The sequence below is a fragment of the Capricornis sumatraensis genome, chromosome 14, assembly GCF_032405125.1.
Source record: "Capricornis sumatraensis isolate serow.1 chromosome 14, serow.2, whole genome shotgun sequence".
In the NCBI taxonomy this organism is placed as follows: domain Eukaryota; kingdom Metazoa; phylum Chordata; class Mammalia; order Artiodactyla; family Bovidae; genus Capricornis; species Capricornis sumatraensis.
In genome coordinates this window covers 62,653,308-62,663,491 of record NC_091082.1, presented here as the reverse complement: position 1 = coordinate 62,663,491, position 10,184 = coordinate 62,653,308, and the positions used below count along the sequence as shown (strand labels likewise).

Below are 10,184 nucleotides of genomic sequence, written 5' to 3'. Positions count from 1 at the left end.
GAAAAGGCAGAGGAACCAGAAATCAAATTGCCAACATTTGCTGGATCATAAAGAAAGCAAGGGAATGCCAGAAAAACATCTACTTCTACTTTATTCACTATGTTGCTAAAGCCTTTTATTGTGTGGATCACAGTGAAATAGATTCTTAAAAAGATGTTAATAACAGACCATCTTCCCTGTCTCCTTAGAAACTTGTATGCAGGAAAAGAAGCAACAATAGAACAGCTGACTGGTTCAAAATTGGGAAAGGAGTACATCAAGGCTGTATATTTTCACTCTGTTTATTTAACTTATATGCAGAGGACATCATGCAAAAGGCCACGCTGGATAAATCACAATCTGGAATCAATATTTCCAGGAGAAATATTTAAAACCTCAGATATGCAAAGGACACCACTCCAGAGGCAGAAATTGAAGAGGAACTAAAGAACCTCTTGAGGGGTAAAAGAGGAGAGTGAAAAGACTGGCTTAAAACTCAACATTCAAAAAACTAAAATCATGACATCCAGTCCCATCGCTTCATGGCAAGTAGAAGGGTAAAAGTAGAAGCAGTGACAGATTTTATTTTGCTGGGCTCCAAAATCACTGTGGATGGTGACGGCAGCCATGAAATTAAAAGATGCTTGCTACTTGGAAGGAAAGCTATGACAAACCTAGATGGTACATTAAAAAGCAGAGACATCACTTTGCTGACAACGGTCTGTATAGTCAAAGCTATGGTTTTTCCAGTAGTCACATAGGGATGTGAGAATTGGACCCTAAAGAATGTTGGGCTCCAAAGAACTGATGCTTTTGAACTGTGGTGTTGGAAAAGATTCTTGAGAGTCCATTGGACAGCAAGGAGATCAAACCAGTCAATCCTAAAGGAAATCCACCCTGAATATTCATTAGAAGGACTGATGCTGGAGCTGAAACTCCAATACTATGGCCATCTGATGTGAAGAGCTGACTTTTGGGGGAAAAACCTGATACTGGGAAAGATAGAAGATAAAAGGAGAAGGGCAGGCAGAGGATGAGATGTTTGGGTAGCATCACTGACTCAATGGACATGAATCTGAGCAAACTCCAGGAGACAGTGAAGGACAAAGGAGCCTGGCATGCTGCGGTCCATGGTGTTCCAAAGATTTGGACATGACTTAGCAACTGAACAATAACAATATAGGATTATGTTTGTAATTCACAAATTATATTTGTAAAATACATAATTACAAGTATAAAATACATAAAATACAAGTATAGCTTGTATTTTCTAGAATTTTTTAAAAATAAAATCATATACTCTTTTTTTTTGTCTGGCTCTTGCTTTCAGCATAATTATTTTGAAATTTATGTACATTGTTGTGTGCTTCCCAGGTGGCACTGGTGGTAAAGAGCCTGTCTGCCAATGCAGGAGACAAAAGAGATGTGGGGTCTATCCTTGGTTCTGGAAGATCCCCTGGAGGAGAGCATGGCAACCCACTCCAGTATTCTTGCCTGGAGAATCCTCATGGACTGAGGAGCCTGGAGGGCTACAGTCCATAGGGTCGCACAGAATCAGACACGACTGAAGCAACTAAGCACTCACGCATGCATATGAATACTATTCAGCCATAAAAATGATGAAATATTGCCATTTGCAGCAACATAGATGGACCTAGAAATTAACATATTAAATGAAATAAGAAGTCAGACAGTGAAAAACAAATACATTATGTATATGTGGAATCTAAAAATTAATACAAACGAACTTATTTGCAAAACAGAAACAGATTTACAGACATAGAAAACAAACTTATGGAAAAGGATGGAGCGATAAATTAGGAGTATGAGATTAACACATAGTACTATATACGCAATAGATAAATAACAAGAATATACTGTTTAGCACTGGGAACTATACTCAAATCTTGTAATAGCCTATAATGGAAAAGAATATTAAAAAGTATATATATAGACATATATATATAAAACATTGCTGTACATCTGAAACTAACACAACATTGTAAATCAATTGTAGTTCAATTTTTTTTTAAAGTAGGAGAGGAAAAAAGATGAATGAAAGAGCTAAGATTGTTCTGCATTATAATGTAAATTCTAAGTTCATTGTGTGTGAGAGTTGTGTTATGTAGGAAAATTAAGAAAATGTTTCTTTTCCTTCTTGTTAGTACCACTCTGGAAACTGACATTTGTCCTTGGCAGATCGATGTGTGTTTGTGTGCCTGATTTGCTAATTGTCTACTAAATCCTTAGAATAACAAAGCTCATTCTAGATACTAGAGTATGCAGCTGGACTTAGAATAGAAAGTACACCTGGAACCCCCATGCCTTTTCCATGGTATTATTCTAGACTGGTCCCATCACGGCATCTGGTCCCATCACTTCATGGCAAATAGATGGGGAAACAATGGAAATAATGACAGACTTTATTTTGGGGGGCTCCAAAATCACTGCAGATGGTGACTGCAGCCACGAAATTAAAAGACGCTTGCTCCTTGGAAGAAAAGCTATGATCAACCTACACAGCATATTAGAAAGCAGAAACATTACTTTGCTGACACAGCTCCGTCTAGTCAAAGCTATGGTTTTTCCAATAGTCAGGTATGGATGTGAGAGTTGGACTATATAGAAAACTGAGTGTAAAAGTGTTGATGGTTTTGAATTGTGGTGTTGGAAAAGACTCTTGAGAGTCCCTTGGACTGCAAGGAGATCCAACCAGTCTATCCTAAAGGAAATCAGTCCTGAATATTCATTGGAAGGACTGATGCTAAAGCCGAAACTCATATTTTGGCCACTTGATGCAAAGAACTGACTCATTGGAAAAGACCCTGATGTTGGGAAAGATTGAAGGTCAGAGGAGAAGGGGACAACAGAGGATAAGATGGTTGGATGGCACCACCGACTTGATGGACATGAGTTTGAGCAAGCTCTGGGAGTTGGTGATGGACAGGGAAGCCTGGTGTGTTGCAGTCCATGGGGTTGCAAAGAGTCGAACACGACTGAGCAACTGAACTGATTCAGTAGACTGAAATATGCAAGGTGGGGAAACGTGTTGCTGGGAGATACTCAGATCCATAGACTATCAGGAGAGGAAAGGAGGTTGTAAACTATAATTTACAATTTAAACAAACCATTAGCAGCAGAAAAATGAAGAGTGTTTTCTGACTGGACAGAGAATGACTTTCTGAGCAACAGAGTGCAGGTGGGTGAATCCATAATGAATGTGGCGCAACTCCTCTTACCCTTCATTTTCCTAAGTATACTAAGAAAGGTGATTCCAATGAGTGGGCAAGGGAAATCTGAGGTTTGGGTTGTGCCCTGGAGAGGATGAATAGAGAGCTCTGGGAGCACATATGAGTGACATCTAAGGAAGGAGGGCTCTGAAGGAATGCCTCCCATAGGAGAGGACATCTGAGCTGCATTTTGGATTAATAACATTTTCTATAAACTGTCTAGCAAAACCAAGTATATGTAACTTTGTTCTGTATTTTCCTAGTCTTCTGTAAATGTGTTATCACACTTCCATAACTTTAAATAGGAAAGAGAAAAAAAGAAATCTTGATGAGCAGAGTTTTTAGGAAACTGATGCATTAGTTCAGTTCAGTTCAGTTCAGTCGCTCAGTCATGTCCGACTCTTAGATAGGTGAATATGTTTCCCCAGAGAAAATGAAGCATATGGTCGGACATCTGATTTGGCAATATGACAGAATATTTGAAATTGGGACTCCAGTAGAAGACAGCATATGGTCACTGTAAGCACAGGGTGTAGTTTGGGAGAAAGTGCTAAGGTGTGAGCCAAAGAAACAGTGAGTAACTGCACTGGGATGAAGCAAATGTCTAAAGCCATCAGCATCGACTGCAGAGAGTTAAAAATAGCACAAAAATATAGAAGCCAACCAAGATCCCCTGCAGAGCTTCTCACCCACTCTCCTCTCTCTGATATGATAGATACCAACAGCCTCCAGCAACGCCCACCAGGTAGGCTTTAGAAGTGGGTGATGATAGATTTTGAGGCAACAGCGGACATGAGGGTCAGCAAAAAAACAGTGAAGTAGCTGAGAAACAGACAGCAAATCCTGCTGCAAAGATACTGATTACACCTCTCTTAACTCCCACATTGTGACAAAGGCCAGCATTGTAAATATTTTACTTAATAGTTTATATGTCCCTCAGAAGACAGGATACAAAAGATGTTCTTTCTTTTTGAAAGGGAAACAATATTTTTAACCTAAAGAGAAAATGGAGGGATGGGTGGGAGGGAGGTTTGAGGGAGGGGACATATGTATCCTTATAGCTGATTCACATTGTTGTGCAGCAGAAGCTAACACAACATCGTAAAGCAATTATGCTCTGATTTAAAAATATATCCTATGATAAACCATGATGGAAAAGGATATTTTAAAAAGAATGTGTATATATATATACACACATATACACACACACACATATATATATATGTACAACCAAATCACTTTGTTGTATAATAGGAATTAATGACAATGTAAATCAACAATACTTCAATAAAAATAAAAAGAGAAAATGGATTAGATTAATTACATTTTGGTACTACCTACTTGACTTCTTTCTCTGCAAGGCATAAACTCCTAAACACCCGTATTTAAAATAGTGTAATATTATTATGGTACTTCATAGGATAAGAGAAAATAAATTTTAAAAATCTAAGGACTTCTTGAAAAGGGAATAAAAGGGTGAACATCAACCAGAAACCTAATTCAGTAAGGAAATAATTTGTGAAAATCAAATAAGCAGATTTACTTCTTTGCATTTCATGACATAATGAAGTGGTTAATCTCATACATTCATGTTGAAGAAAACAGGTACCTTGACAGGAGCAAACACTTTTCTTAAGTTTTTATTTTTTATTGGAGTATAACCGATTAGCAATGTTGTGATAGTTTCAGGACAGTAAAGGGCCTCAACCACATATTTACATGCATCTATTCTCCCCCAGATTCCCCTCCCATCCAGGCTGTCACGTAATATTGAGTAGAGTTCCCTGTGCTATACAGTAGGTTCTTCCTGGTTACCCATTTTAAATATAACAGTGTGTACACGTCCATACCAAACTCCTTAACTATCCTTCCCTACAACCTTCCCCTCAGCAATCTTAAGTCTGTTCTCTAAGTCTGTGAGTCTGTGTAAGTTTATTTGTATAATTTCTTTTTAGATTCCACAGGTAAGTGATGTCATACAATATTTATCCTTCTCTGACTTACTTCACTCAGCATGACAAACTCTAGGTCCATCCATGTTTCTGCAAATGGCATTATTTCATTCATTTTAATGACTGAGCAATATTCCATTGTATATATGTGCCACATTTTCTTTATTCATTCCTCTGTTGATGGACATTTAGGCTGCTTCCATGTCTTGGCTATTGTAAACAGTGCCACAGTGAACATTGGGGTGTGTGTATCCTTTCAGATCATGTTTTTAGGAGCAGATAATTTTAAAAAGAAGGAAAACCAGGCCAAAAAAATACATTAAAATATTTAGCCTCACTAGTAATCAATAACAATGAGATAATGTCTTTATCAAGTTAATAAAAATTAAAAAAAAAATAATGCTCAGGGTTGTTGAGGGTAGAACTGTATAGTCTCACAGGAGGCTAGAGGGAGCATAAAAGGTATGACTTTTCTGGGAAGCAAAATATAAGAAAAATCTCAAAAATGAGCCAAGCATCTGATGTAGAATTCTACTTCTAATATTTATTTTGGGGAAATAAACAGAAGGGATACAGTCCATAGGTTTGCAGAGTCTGACACGACTGAAGCAACTTAGCATGAATGTTTAAGGCCAGATATAAAATTTTAATAATATTGTTTACAAAGCTGAAAATGCCCAAAAGTTAATTAATGAATGTGATGATATTTCTATCCATTAAATGTGCAGTCATTTAAAATTATACCTATATGCATATACCTGGGAAGAAATTCATAATGGTAATAATAAAGTAGGTTCTGAAATTACATAGTTTGACCTCAAATTTTTAAAAATTTATAAATATAGACATGAATTCTTACCCCAAAAAAAGCCCAAAATGTTAGCAGTAACAGAATTAAGGATACCTATTGTCTTCTGATATTTTCTATTTTTCTTTACTAAAGATGTACTATTTGTGTAACAATATTTTAATAATTAAAGCATAATCAATATACAATATCATTCATTTCAGGTGTACATCATAGTAATTATATTCATTCAAATGGTCACTGTTGTAAGTCTAAAAAATGTGGAATGCTTCACAAATATGCTTCCTCATGCAGGGGCCATTCTAATCTTCTCTGTATCATTCCAATTTTACTGTAAATCCTGCCAAAGTAAGCACTGTAATAACATTTTAATGACTACTTTATGAACAGGAGTATTTTCACTCAAGGTTCTCTCTCCAAAGGATAAAAAAATCAGAATGCAGGAGTGTGAGGATGTCCAGAAGATGAAGCTGAATGAGAAACTCATGTGTTCAAGAGTGTAACTTTCAGGAGGAAAGTCTAACTATCAGGAAAAACAATGAAGAACTTTTATACATGCTCCAGAAATGAGTAATTCAGCAAAGATGTTTTTAGGTCATCATTTTATTCTATTTTTCTGGCTTAAAGAATTCTTCATCTGGAGAACTAGACTTTCATAAATTTGGGGATATAGGACGAGATGGAGTGGGGAAATTCAAATATTTTCTGTCAGCAACTTTACTTCTGTCAGTGCTTATCTCATCACCAAAGAAAAATGGTTCACAATAGTCTTCAACCATCAGAAATATCTCAAAAATACAGTAAGAACCATCATACAGATGCTTTTGTAGCACCTTTCAAAATGTTGACATCAAACAGCATCTGTAATAACCCTATGTTGTGTTGTTAGTCTCTCAGTCGTGTTGGACTCTTTGAGACCCCATGGACTGTAGCCCACTAGGCTCCTCTGTCCATGGGACTCTCCAGGCAAGAATACTGGAGTGGGTTGTCATTTCCTTCTCCAGGGGATCTTCTTGACCCAGGGATCGAACCCGGGTCTCCTGCATAACAGGCAGAATCTTTACCACCTGAGCTACACAGGGAAACCCATATGAATAAACTATATCAAGGCAGTGTGATTCACAGGTCATCATGAAATGCAGGTTTCCAAACTATACACAAAAGTATCTATTTTAGCCAAGGTTCTCAGTAGCAGTAGTTAGAAACCAATTCTCACTGATTTAAGCAGATCAATAGTGGATTAAAAGGATATTAGGTTGCTGCTGCTGCTAAGTCGCTTCAGTCATGTCCGACTCTGTGCGACCCCAGAGACAGCAGCCCACCAGGCTCCTCCCTCCCTGGGATTCTCCAGGCAAGGACGCTGGAGTGTCCTTCTCCAATGCATGAAAGTGCAAAGTGAAAGTGAAGTCGCTCAGTCATGTCCTACCCTCAGTGACCCCATGGACTGCAGCCTTCCAGGCTCCTCCGTTCATGGGATTTTCGAGGCAAGAGTTCTGGGGTACCATTGCCTTCTCCGGGATATTGGGTTATACTTCCATAATTTTTGAAAATGATATTGAGTGCCTCACAGAATTGCTAGGAACACTTGAAAAACTAAGCTTGAAGTCAAGTAGTAAGGATAAACCACCCACAGAACTGATCTGATGAAGGAGTTGGCTAGAATAACCAACCATCCTGGTTTTCCTGGGGCTGAATGATTTCCAGAGATTCAGAGCTTTCCATGTTAATACTGGGTAAGAGCTATGCAAGCTGTGAGAAGAGGGTACCTCCCGCACCTCCCGACCCCAGCCAGTGCCAGGGACATCAGGGTAGAGCATACAGTCTGCCATTTGGCTACCTCCACACTGGAAATGGTAGATTGCAGTAATCTTTCCTGCCAGTAGATTAAGAGAGAGAGACTGTTGCTTGTATCTTCAGGTTTGAGTCAAAAGTCCAGCAGAGATATCTGATTGAAAAGCCTGGGTCATAGGTCATATGCCTTTACCCTAGCTGCAAGGAAGGCAGAGAAAGATTATCTGACATCTTCCACTTTCACTATGGGAGACATCTTTGCTTACCACCAAGGTTTACACAGTGAGGAATTCTCTAAATACAGGAAAGCAGTGCAGGTGGCCCAAATAATGACCAATTCCCCTACAGAATCCAAATTATTAATATTTTTAACTCTCTAACATTATTTGAGGACACTAAGGCAATCATTTGTCTTTTTTTTTCTCTCTATCAATTGGCTAACAATATTGACAGGATTCTGATTGGTTACATGTTAAAGAAAACATACAATACAAAATGCAGAAAAAGTTCATTCCATCCCTTCCCACTAACCCCCCCTTATGCACCCACCCCTAAACACCCGTCACTGTGCTTTGGCCAGAACACGACTCAGAACCAAAGGTCAGGGTGACGAGGCATGTGAGCAATCGGTTCATGGCTGTCACAATAGTGCAGTGATAATGCTGTGAGTCTCTCAGCTGTGATTCAGTGGGTGAGAGAGGCACTGCAGCCTGATGACCAAATTTGAGGGAAGAGCTGCCCCACCCTTCTCTGGCCCCTCCAGCCTTCCCTTCCGCTCGGAATCAAGAGCACTCCAAACACAGTAAGGATATGGATGCTCCTGCTGACATTGTAGTTTCTTTGATTTAAATGAAGTTTTAAAAGTCAGACTAACAACATGTCACTGTAATACTATCTTAATTACCTGATCACACAATAGTTTGTTTGCTAAAAATTTTGCAACTCTATGACAAACATAATCCTATATTTAGGTTGTAAAAAGTTTAATCCTCTGATTTTTATCCACCACAATGGATTGTTCCCTTTTCATTATTTACTCAGGAAAAATCTTTTCTCTCTTTTGTTTTTAATATTTCTAGAGAAGACAAATATTTGCCAAGGAGAAATGGATTTGAATGGAAAACTTTTATCAAGGACAAATGTTAAGAACAGTAATGGGCAATGTGTTCTGCATAACTCTTTGGCCTTCACTCTTACATTTGTTGTGGTCAAGTGACTTGAGCAAAGGATTTCAAATCAGTGCTTGTGTACTCTTAGTAGCTGTTCATTTGTCTTGCAGAATGACCTGGACAAAACCCATTAAATTTTTTTGTCTTATCTTCATATACTGAACTTTAAAAGTCAGAATGCCCATAATAAATCAAAGATACAGTTTTTACTGATGATAAACAACAAAACAACAGACTCAGAGCCTGGTCCTACCTTTCATGGTATAATTGTGCATTCTTGAGAATATCACTTAAATTCTCACATGTCAATTTCTTTGATCTATAAATGATAATAATATCTACACTATTTCAAAATATATATGAGAAAAAGATTTTTAAAAGTACAGAACAATAAATGCAAAGTGTTATTATTGAATGACTCTTCCAGGATTTAGTGCTAAAAATGCAGAGTGCTTCCTTTTATTTTATCTGGAAAATATGTCTCTGAATATAAATTTAAAATTATAAAAGCTAATAGATAAATCCTTTCACATTTGTAGTTATCTTCTGCATGGTAGATTTTTAAGTGGTAATTATTAATTCAGTTTTCTTACACTTAGTGTTTCCTAAACTCCACTTTTTCAAAAGCTTTCTGAATTATATTTATAGTCTCTGAAGTCCTGGGGATGCTCTTCTGTGGTTTTTTCTTTTTTTTAACCTAAGATGGTCCAAGATAAGATTGCATACAAGAGACAACCATTAATACAGGAAACAGTAGCAGAATGATTCTACTTAAAATAATTGCCCCCTAATGGAAGTGTATAATGTAAACTCCATTTATACTGAGAAGAACAAATGGGGAGGAGGAGAATCTGTTGAAAGAGATTTGCTAGACAAATATACCATATCTACTTTGTGAAATTACCAAGTGCCTAAGGACTAGAAAAGTACTCACATGCCCCCAGTGGAGAGGCTCCTTTGTTTCCTTGATAGCTGGCCCTTTAAACAGTGCCTGGATAATCTCACATTAACTCTCTGGAGCTGTGAATTTATAGATTAAAAATTGCTGATATAGGACAGCCTTGTGATTAATCAAGATACCAGAAATACAAGCAAGCAGGCAAGAGGCTTATTCTGGCAGCTTCATAACTGGGGCTCTTGGGTAGGGAAAGAATATCTCAATCCCACTCCTTTACAAAAGTCCTTTCTATATCTCAGCCTTCACTGTCTAAACCTAAATAGAATTCCTTTCTATTTTTAATCCCCTTTCAACATA

The 10,184-nt window shown here is 37.7% G+C and overlaps 1 pseudogene; it reads right to left on the bottom strand.

Annotated features, from left to right (window-relative positions):
* Positions 1–6,223: 6,223 nt before the first annotated feature.
* LOC138090937 (U6 spliceosomal RNA) lies at positions 6,224–6,321 on the bottom strand (annotated as a pseudogene).
* Positions 6,322–10,184: the final 3,863 nt, after the last annotated feature.